Raw genomic sequence first — 11,856 nt, forward strand, 5'->3', positions numbered from 1 at the left:
ACTTCTTCCCAGAAGACCCCTTGACCCCAGCTGCTAGAATGGGAATTTATTATATAATCTTTATGCTTCTTCAGTGTCCTCAAATAACTAGTTACTTTTAAACTGCCTAATTTCTAGAGTCATATAGGTGCCATATGTTCATAAGGGAAGGAACTAGGTCCCTTTTGTTCACTGCAGTATCCTATTGAAAAAACAGTGTCTAGCAAGTAGAAAGTAATCTAAAAAATAACTAATCCTGAGAGTCATTTCCAGGTGATGAAAGCACAATGATTAAGTGCTGTGTGTTAGTAGATGTTTAAGAGAACTAGCTTGGTTCTTTCCTCCCTAATGCCTGCTTGCTGAGTGTTCTATCAGAATAACCAGATAATGCTTTAATCAATGCAGCAACTTTTTTTGAAAGGCTTAGTTTTTAGAGAAAGCATTGGTTAAGAATGAAGTAGGTAAAATATCTTGTCGATAAAGATAATATCAAGTGTTCATAGAGAATAATGGATAAATATCTTCCATAGAGATAAAAAACGAGTTATAAGCTTGAGAGAAAATACAGGATAGACATTGCAGACTTCAGATTTTCATGGGGGCTGGAGTCGTCAGGGAAAATACGTGCATTCAGGAGAATGCTCATGTTATTGTTCAATCTGCCTTCAGCACAGAACTTTTTTCCATCTTGTTTCTCTTCCACGTATGTGTAGAGTTTATGTTTCTCTTTCAACTATCATTTATCAGCATGTCAAATGGGGAGAAATCTGAACAGACACAACAGTCATTAGGTTTCTTGTAGAGGAGGTGAACATCTGATTGTTCTCATAGATGCTTCTGGCTTTTAACAGGCAATAAAGCAGAGCATAAACAGCTGCGAGCAAGACAGAAAAGATCTCTCATCCGATTCTAGCTTCTGTTACATTGCCAATAAGGATGGTGGGTTTAAATTTTGATATACCACCTATGTCACCGTAGAAATGGCTCAGTGGGTTGGTAGAGTGTCATTCTAAATACTAAATCTTTTAGGAATCTTTTGGTTCAGTGGTCTGATATAGTCTTATCAATTGCACATGTCACCAAGCACTGGTTCTTTCCTTCAGTAGATTGGTATATTGCCCAATATAGGTGATATATTCCGAGATTTTAAACTCCGTAGGAAACTTACAGTAATAGGATTGCAACTACTTACTTTGTTATAGATTCTCTATGTTGAAAAATGATTTGAGAAGTATATATTTTCACAGAACAAATGAAATGTCATGATTTTATGGCATGGTATGATTTAATGAAATGTCTCTTAATCTGCCAGTTTCACACACTTCAATTGTGTTTAATGTTCCATATGCTATGTATATGTATGTGTGTATACTTCTGGGAGATGGTGACACAGTTTATACTACACTACTGCTTATGAGTTAGTACAACCTGGAAAGAATCAGAGTGGATAAATGTTATAGGAAGAGAAGACTTTGGTGGAGGGGTAGGGACAAAAAGGAGTGAGAAGGACAGAGTTCTATATAGAAGACACCTGGTTTAGGAGTGCTGATGTGAAAAAGAGTATAACCAGCCAGAAGGGCCTGAGTCCTTGATTACAGCTCCCCTTACAGACTGCAGTGCATTGGCTATGCACCAGATCTGGTGTGGGGAGGGGAAGCTATCTCACATGATGCTTTCCGGGTAAAGCATTTGTAATTGCCTATACTCAAGCTTGAAAAGTGATACATAGGCTTTGGGCAAGGAGCTATACTTTTCATTTCCTGTCTTTGAAAATAAGAATATCAAATACCTGAAATACAATGGTGTCCTTACTCCGAGAACAGTTCTACATAAGGAAGTGGAGAAAGAGAAAATAGAAGTAAAAGAGTCCATGCATTTAGCTGTGTGGGTAGTGTCAGAGGTCTGTAAGCCCCTTTTGAGTGTTTCTCAGTAGAAGTTCAGAGAGCAAAAAAAAAAAAAAAAAAGGAAAAAGTAGTGTGAAAATGAATAAAGGAAACCTAATTCTAAATGGAGTTGGGAAACAATGAAAGGAGGGTTCTCACTTGGGATCCACTTATTGCAGCTTACTTTACATACCCCTTTACATAACCCAACAGGGAGGAAGGTTTTCCCCTTGCTCAGCAACAACCCAACCAATGAAAGACTGCCACAACTCAGCCAATGAAAAGCCACCCCAACCCGAACTCTCATTCTTCTCCAATGAAACTTTGGGCCAAACAGCCCCTCCCAGTGCCCTCCTTTCCTCTATAAAAGCAAGCCCTCTTCTTCATTCTTTGGACTTGGCTATGGTTCTCCCTGGTTTGCATACCCCAAGTTGCAATTCCTCTCTTATTTCTGAATAAACTCATTTTTGTTGGTTAAATAACTGGTTATTTTGTTTTTAAGGTTGACAGTAGATAATCAAAACTTTGGGTAGTTTGGTATGTGGAGGAAAGATTATAGAACATTTTAGAAGTTTTTAACGTCACAGTATGGAAGTTTTTTTTACAGGGATGTTAGTTAAAAATTCCATGTCTTGATTAAGAACTGTTTGAGGCTCTTCAATTCTAACATTCACCCTTGACACTGACAATTGAAAAGGCAACAAATAGATAGACATTTTCTGAAAAGGAAACTGGCATCATTAGAGCTGTGGTTTAGGAACTGGCCATTTTCAGAATAGTTTGAAGGGAAAGAAACAGGAAACAGGGAAACCATTTAGAATGCTACATAGATAGTTCAGGTAAAGATGAGGTTGACCTGAAGCAGAGTGATTGAAATGGAAATGCAGGGCAGTGTACACACAGGTACAAGTTATATTTCATAATTTGATGTATATGTTTTGATAATTTAATCGGTCCAACAATGAAAGATAAACAACACAATAAGAGATCTGGTTTTAGATACTTCAGTTGGTTTCCTGATTCTAACATTTACTAGGTATGTAACCATGAATAAGTCTCCTGCTTTTTTTTTCTTTAGTCTTAGTTTCCTTATCAATAAAAGGGATGATTATAAATAACAACTGCTAGATTTATTGTGAAGTTTAAATGCGTCATAAGAAGGGTGCCTAGGTGGCTCAGTCGGTTGAGAGTCTGACTCTTGATTTTGGCTCAGGTCATGATCTCACGGTTCATGAGATTGTGTCCCATGTTGGGCTCTGTACTGACAGCCCAGAGCCTGCTTGGGATTTCTCTCCCTCTCTGCCCCTCCCGTGTAAGCCTGCCTTTTCTCTCTCCTCTGTCTCTCTCTCAAAATAAATAAATGAACGTTTGAAAGAAAAAAGATAAATGCATCATAAAAAAGGCTTAGAAATGGTAGTGTGTGTGTGATGTGCTATATAGGTATGGATATTTCAATGAGATTATTGATCACATTTTTAAGGAAATGTTATTCTTTTTAGAATTTTGAGTTTTGCACAATATCAAAACAATCATAGGATGATGGATCATGAAATTTTATGCATTGTACATCTTGCAGCCAAATCACAAATGATGGGACTCAGATCTTCAAGTTCAGATTATACTTATTAGGCATACTTCTTAGTATTTAAATATATGCTTTGTGCTTACAAAACATTCTGACAAATCACATCCTAAATTGTGCAATACTAAGCTGATTTAATATGAAAATAGCCAATTACAGATGAAGATATAAAAATGCAAATGCATTCGAAATAAGTATTGAGCATTGAATGCTACTAAAAAGTTATTTTGCCCAGCAGCACGTCCTTGTATTAAGAAAATTGGACTTTAAAACTGTTGCACAGGGGCGCCTGGGTGGCTCAGTCGGTTAAGCATCTGACTTCGGCTCAGGTCACGATCTTGCGGTCCGTGAGTTCGAGCCCCGCGTCGGGCTCTGGGCTGATGGCTCAGAGCCTGGAGCCTGCTTCCGATTCTGTGTCTCCCTCTCTCTCTGCCCCTCCCCCGTTCATGCTCTGTCTCTCTCTGTCTCAAAAATAATAAAATAAACATTAAAAACAATTAAAAAAAAAAACTGTTGCACAAATTGCATTGATCTGCTGACCTATGGGAATAATCCTGCTATGTAAATTGGGAACACGTAACCATGTTGTATAAGTAAATGCAACATGCTATTGAAACGGGGAATGGGTGAGGCTTCACATTTCCTGGACTTGCTGAGTGGAGCACTTCATGAATTGTAGAACTGTGTTGAGAAAAGGCATGCTAATGAGTTATGAAGATGCAACAAGCTTGATATCATGTTACTTCTATCCTTAAAATTCCAGGACAGCAGAGGTGTTCTCTACTAAATGTTATTAATGAAAGACATTCTCCTTTGTATTATTATATATGTGCTTTGCAACTGCACCAGCTAAAGGAATAATTTGAACAACACACTACAGAGCCAGGAACATAAGTTGTTTTCTTAATTTTTTACTTTTTATTTATTTTTAGGCACAGTTCGGAATTACTTGTGGCAAGAAGTTTACACGCATTTTTCTCATTTAATCCTAACAACATCTCCATCAGGTAGAGATCATTACTATCCTCCATTTACAAATGAAATAAAAAAGGTAAAAAGAAAAAAAGAAAAGAAAGAAAGAACAAGTAGCTTCTACAAGCTAGTGTAGCAGAGCCAGGATTCCAAACCCAGCCTTTAGCATGAAATCCTCTGCTCGTGACACCACACCGTTACCAGTAGGCAACGTGCCATTAACATAGAGAGGGAAACCATCCATAAGCTTTATAATATGGTGCAAGAATCTTTGGGACATCACAGCTTTTCTATGAAATAGAATAGCATAGGGCAATATAACATTAACAGCATTATTATATATTTATGTCATTATTTATGTCATTATTATTATGTCACAAATGAGAAAAAAAAGGTTTTACGGGAAAAATAACCCAAATACTTTCACCAAATCTCTTATTTTTATTTATTTATTTATTTATTTTTTGGTCTCACGCATCATTTAATCTGAATATTATAGGCTCTTCGTCTTCAAATATAAGTGATAATGTTACAGAACAAGCAGCGAACTCAACAATTTAAAAACAAAGTTTATATGGTGTTAATTGCTGGCAGTGGTCCTTCCAATCTGGTTTTTTTTTTAAAGGTCATCCCCTGCCCCCATTCAGTAGACGTGCGCCATGCCAGAGAGGAATGTCCAAAACAGGACATAGGTGAAAAGGCTTCCAGTGAGACCTCAAGACAGGTTTCCGTGATTTAAAATATTTGTTCTACCTTCTTCCCACTTTGAGAATTAAGAGCAGGGAGGACAGGATGGAGGCAAGCAAGTAGAAGATGAAGCCATGGAGGCTGGTGAGGCCAAGGCTATGGGCTGTGGTCTCCTGACAGCTGAGGTCCAGTGGTAATCCAGTACGGCCACATTGCCTCACACAGCTGTGTGAGGGAAGGGACAGAACTTAGAGGTGAATGAATCTGCAATATTGCACATAGATAACTCAGGATTTTATAATACCTCATTTATACCTCTACCCAGTGGGAATGAGGTGAGGAGTCTAAAACTCTAGAAGGGGGTGTGGAGAAGAGAGGACATGAGTAGAACGAGTCAAAGTGGAAAAAGTTTGATAAAACAACACTGTACAAGGAGTACACTGATTGTTCTGTCTCTCTGGAGACCCTAGAGTGCTGATACCTTTAACGAACAGCAATTTTTTCTTTCAAATTTGTATTTAAATTCTAGTTAGTAAACATACAGTGCAATGTTGGTTTCAGGAGTAGAATTGAGTGATTCACCACTGATACAACATCCAGTGCTCATCATAACAAGTGCCCTGCTTAATACCCATCACCCATCTAGCCCATAATGAGTAGCAATCTCAGTATATATCTTTCAAATACAGAAGAGATTGTTTGACATAACACTATTTAAAATCACTGTAAAGGACTGTGAGAATAACTGATCCACATTTTACAACTACCATCAATGCAAACATGTATTTTATGTATGTTCCTCATGAGAGAGTTAGTATAAGATGCTTTCTCATGAGGAAATTGGTGAAACCCTATGTAGTATAGCAAAGGCAAATGGATGGGAGGTGATAACATCCAGAATCTTCCCTCTAAAATTTGTCCTAATTCTAAGTTATCCATTACTTGCCTGGCTTTTACATTACTTTACTAGGAAGTGGCTATTTTTTGTAATGTAACCTCAACTCTTATCAAGACACCCCAATTTCTTTGTAACAGCTCATCAGGTATATGTATTGTTCTACTTATTCTGGCCTTTATGAGATGCTGTACAGTTTTGTGTAAGGCTGAAACTTAGGAAGGTTTTCCCTAAAAATACCTGTAGTTGCCGCCTGGAGTGTCTCATCCATAGTCCCCCAGAGTTAGAGTTGTAATAAAAGACTTTTAGCAGGGATTTAGAAGTACCATAAACTGTGCAAAAACGATGTATTCTATTAACTTTATGTGTTATCAGTATACTGTCTCTTCCCTGCTACAACAACCTAGGATTTGGTTTATAATTATGTTTTGTACATTCATTTGCACAGTAATAATTGTAAATCAAAATAATTAGTAAGTCAGATTTCAATGTGTTGCTTTAAAAACACTTTAGTATAAGTTGTGTAATATATATGTATGTGTTAGCTCCAATCTGTTCTTCGGGGCAATTACTTAATATTTGAAGCTCTTTAATCAATTATGCATCTTCCAGGGCAGCATACTAAAACTCTTCAATTTGGACTAAATGGTCTTAAGTTGACTTTTCCTTAATTACTAAATGACATTAGAAATTCTATAACTTTCTGTGTAGAAATTTCTGGTAGACAAGGTATGTGGATTGTTTATAAAGATTCTGTAGACACCTTTGCCAAAAAAAATCCAAATAACTCCCCGTGTACTAGAGTGGAGCTCTTAGGTTTGAGCTCAAAGTTGATTCTGTGTATCCATACCTTAGAGATAATTCCTCCCTGATGAGACCAGTAAATTTGCTAAACTTGCCATTACAGTGTGTTGCATCTGCCTAAAAGGACTATTCAAAGGACTTTTCAATGTTGTAAGAAAGAACACTGAGATTTAACCTGCTTTACCAAAAGAGGATGTGTAACTTCTGTGCATATACATTTGAATACCTGTGTATACCTTCTCACCGATAAATGTCTCCATGTGCAACAAAATTCAGGCTGAAATATAAATCTTGTTAAAATGTACCATATGGTAGTGAGTCTGTGTTGACAAAGAAATATAATCATAAGAAGTCATCAATGTCCACAAAAAAGTACCCAACAGTTGTGAAAATGAAATTGGCTTAGTTCGGATCATGACAGTAACAGCTATGATAGCTAGCAAGTGATAAACAGGGACAAAATATTATTGACATCCACGAAGTGTTGTAAGCATTTATTGTGATAATCTATGTAGAGGGTTCAGAACAGTGTCTGCTTCATGGTAAGCCTCTATAGATGCAATCATTGTATAATTACATCCTTTTATGTATCTATGCTATACTATTTTATGTATATATGTATATATTTTACTATTTTGTAACATTATATTTTTTTCCACTTTCCTGAACTTTATTAAAGAAAAGGTGATGGTAGTAAATGTCCAGAACATAGTCAATTTTCTAGGATTCTTCCTTTGAAAATGTGACATTTGATTTCCAAACACAAGCCAGAGCGTACATGCTTCCCAATTATGCTAAGTAGGTGAGAAGCTGAAATCCTAAAATGTTCATCTTCCAACTTTTCCCAGTCTGTGTTCTGTCTTTGGATCAGCAATAATTGCCTGAACAGCTACGATGGCTTCATTAATTTTTGTCTATAGCTCCCTGATCTCTTCCATATGGAACAATCCAAGATTTTTGAGCAGCTTCATTAAGAACTGCATTTCCTCTGTCAAACCCAAGAATATGTTTGTCTAAAGCAACAGGCAAATCCTCTTTTGTTTCATTTGTTTTAGCAGCTGCATCCTGCCTCAGGTACTCCTGGACCGCAATGTGAATTGCCTTAAGCATTACCAGGTAATCATCATGACAGTGAATCTGACGGTTAGCCAAAGCCATTACACCAGCCTTAAAATTGGGAGTATTTACATCCAAACCGATCAATGGCTCTGCATTTTTTGCTGCATTGTCAGCATGTTTTGTATTATCAGGTAGTAAGTCCTTGTATTTTCAGCATTGTCTCAGTGTTCAAGTCTAACAGCTAAACCAAGAAACCAGTCAGTGGCTTCCTGTTGATCTTGAATCTTGAAAAGACAGTTAACATCTCTGTAGTACTTTTTAAAGAACTTGGGCTGGGGGTTCCTGGGTGGCTCAGTGGTTAAGGATTGGATTTTGGTTTCGCCTCAGGTCATGATCTCAGGGTTTGTGAGTTCCAGACCCACATTGGGCTCTGTACTGACCACATGGAGCCTGCTTGGGATTCTCCCTCCCTCTCTCTGTGTCCCTCCCTTGTTCGTGTGCATGTGCGCTCCCTCTCTCACACTCTCTCCCTCTCTCAAAATACATGAATAAACATTAAAAAAAAAAAAAGCCAGTCACTGCTGTGGATTTTCTTTAATTACCTGTCTTCAATCTGGTAGTGTCTGATATTCTGGTCTTCAGGTCAGACAGTAAATTTTCTAAATTTTATTTCATTGCTACAGTTGAAGCCATCAGGGTTGCAGTAGTTAAGGGCCATCAGCTTGCATCAGAACATAGTCCCCACTCTGGTCTCCCAGGCTGTGGCTGGGAGAAGAGAGGCCAGGAGAAGCGGGTGGCACAGGCACCGGCGATGCAGCAAGAACTATTTTGTAACATTAAAAAAAAATTTTAAGTGTTTATTTATGAGAGGGAGAGACAGAGACAGAGCACGAGCAGGAGAGGGGCAGAGAGAGAGGGAGACACAGAATCCGAAGCAGGCTCCAGCCTCCAAGCTGTCAGCACAGAGCCCGACGCGGGGCCCAAACCCACAAACTGTGACATCATGACCTGAGCTGAAGTCGGATGCTTAACCAACTGAACCACCCAGGCACTCCTATTTTGTAACATTTTAAACATGCTATTTCCAAAATGGTACCTTTAGTCCCTTTAGCCTTCATAATACTTATGTATTTGGTGAGTACGTAATGGTGCTGTAGTATACAATGTGTACTGCAACTGCTTCCAGTCAGTTTTCTTCCCTTTTAACAACAGATTAAACACATTTATGAACATCTCTGTGCGTTAACTGTTTTGAGTTCTATTGAGTTACAAGCGTATAATAAAATGCACAGGGAAATGGTTTTCTGACTACTGCCATATAGTACTTTGTTGCTTTTTGAAAAATTTACACAACTTTACAATATCAGTAGTACTCTATCTACACTTCAGTTTTATTACAACTTTTTGCAATGGGTACTATAATTGTTGCTAGTTTTTTTTAAATTTTAATATTATTAATGTGAGGTTGTTTTAATAAACGATTCTTTGATAGGATAAATAGTGAATATATCTTTAGTGTGTGTAATGTTTGCCTTTATTCATTTTTAATTGAGTATATATTAGTGCTTAGTTACTAGTTGGTTACAAGAGTAAAAAAAAACAGTTTAATTTGGCATTTTTATTTACAGCACTAGTGCATCTATTAAGGTGGGTGGCACATCATTGCAAGATGGTTCCATATTTGATAGATGACTGGGATACAAAGAAGAAAACTCTCCAGAACTTGTGTAGGGTTTCCATGATGCTCCTTGTCCAGAGTTGCTTTATTTACTATGTTCAAAATGACTAATGAGATGAAAAAGGCAAAACTATGGAAAAGTAGCACTTGAAAGGAAAAAATCAAGAAACAAAATATGTTGCAGTTCCCTCAAAATTGCATTTTAAAAGACAGATAGGCTATAATTCTCCTGAAATACATAAAATAAATAACAGATATTCACCTTAAAGCTTAGTCACTTGTGCTGTTTATAAGAAAATATACATCAAGGGACCAGGTAAGTAAGAGTGAGTTATATGCAAAGAAGCAGAGAAAGGGATTCTGACATAAAAAAATGAAGATAAATCTTGAATTATTAATCTTTTTGAATTTCCGAGTTATTTTCCAAGGCAGATGATTGCTGTAGTCATTAGACATTAGTACCATAATTGACAAATAGTATATTTAAGTCAGGAGTCTCTCTACCCATCTGACTACTCTACAGTATAATTTAATTTGGTCATAATTAAGATGCCTCTCTCTGAAAATGTTTAAGTGATGAAGGAATGTTATGAAGGAGTGTAAATTCATGCAGGTAGCTCTCCTATCTGACTGATACAACACACGTACTACAATCTACAGTTAGACTCCTTCACTGAAGCTGAAACTGACACACCTTCCTTGGGACTGGGATACATGGTCTCCCTGTACTATTTTTGTCCTTTATCTGAAGCGGATAATGAATGACCTTTTTTCTATCCTTGGGTTTATCAAATCAGATCCCCTTTTCAATTGAAGTATAACAGGTAAGGACATTTACGACCACGAGTAAATGAGTTTTATAGATAAAGGAATGTTTTTCAATGTTCTGTGTCTTAGGACAATTTCTGAGGCAGAAGGGGGATGCTCCACTATGTTACCACACACGTTCTTTTACTACACTGTCAATAGACATATCCAAGTCCAAATCACAACTCCATTAGTCTTGGTTATATATTTCCTCAGTTTTTCTGGATCTCGCGTTTAATTCCCCACATAATGAAATATAATAAAATACAACTTGGTATTATTGACAGGATTAAAATTAGTTCCCTCATGGAAATCTTCCAATAAAATGACTGGCCCAAAGAGAAAACGAACCCCTAAAATTCAAATCCCCTTCCTCTTCATGTATATTCTAAAATACGCAGGTGGTAGTAGTGAGGTGGGCCTCCTGTGTATTCCAAGGACAGTTGCTGTCTGTGACTGAGAAGTCGAGAAACGTAAAATATTTTCCTTAGTATAAAACTCATAGTTTGGGGTATTTTTTGACACTAACCACCTATTCATCAATTCTTAAATTCTCTGATTCTCTGATACTGAGTGTCCAACAATTCAATTCAGCTCAATTCTGATACTAAGTACCCAGAGTCAGAGTCAGACCCCATAGGTTAAAAGGCTCAGTCCCATAAGACTGCTCTCACTTCAAGATGCTGGCTATAAATAGAAGTACCCAGGCCACCCACACTGCTGACTACAAATTGAAGGTTCCTGTAACCCCTTCCCTAGGTTCCATAATTTGTTAGAAAGACTCATAGAACACAGTGAAACACACATTTACTGGTTTATTATGAAGGATACAAGTCAGGCATAGTCATATAGAAGAGATGGTATGCAGGATAAGGTATGCAGGGGATACAGGGAGCTTCTGTGCCACTCTTCCAGCATCTCGACGTGCTCACCACTCAGAAGGTCTCTGAACCCTGTTGTTATTATTTTTTTAAAGGAGGTTTCATTACATAACCATGCTTGATTGAATCAGTGGTGGCTGGTGATTAACAAAACTTCCAGTCCCTAATTTCTCTCCTCTCTCTGGAGGTCAGGGGAAGGGCTAAAGTCCAACTCTTGGATCGTGCCTTCCTCTTTCTTGAGAGCAGCCCCCATCCTGAAGCTGTCTAGGGGCCCCACCTATCAGAGACCTGCCTCATTGGAACAAAAACTCTCTTTTCATCCAATCACTCAAAAAAGTTCAAGGGTTTTAGGAATTGTGTGGTAGGAACTGGGGATAAAGACCAAATATCTTTCTATAGTACCATACATCATATGTTTGGGCAGGAGGGGGATGTGCAGATGTGCTATATCCCTATACAGACTAAAGGGCAGAGAGTCAGAGAAGGGAGCAAAGCCTGAGTTCCACTATATATATATACATCTCCTCTTGAGAATCTTTTTTTTTCCCCTCTGTGTGTACACAGTTGCTAATATTCCTATTATTCCTGATCCACATGTCCTAGATATTTTATTTTCCTTCACCATTTAC

General features: G+C 37.7%; 1 pseudogene; it reads right to left on the reverse strand.

Annotated features, from left to right (window-relative positions):
- Window positions 1-7,629: 7,629 nt before the first annotated feature.
- Window positions 7,630-8,597, reverse strand: LOC132662467 (tRNA-splicing ligase complex subunit RTRAF-like; annotated as a pseudogene).
- Window positions 8,598-11,856: the final 3,259 nt, after the last annotated feature.

This window comes from Panthera onca, chromosome D1 (assembly GCF_046562875.1).
Source record: "Panthera onca isolate mPanOnc1 chromosome D1, mPanOnc1 haplotype 2, whole genome shotgun sequence".
Taxonomy (NCBI): Eukaryota; Metazoa; Chordata; class Mammalia; order Carnivora; family Felidae; genus Panthera; species Panthera onca.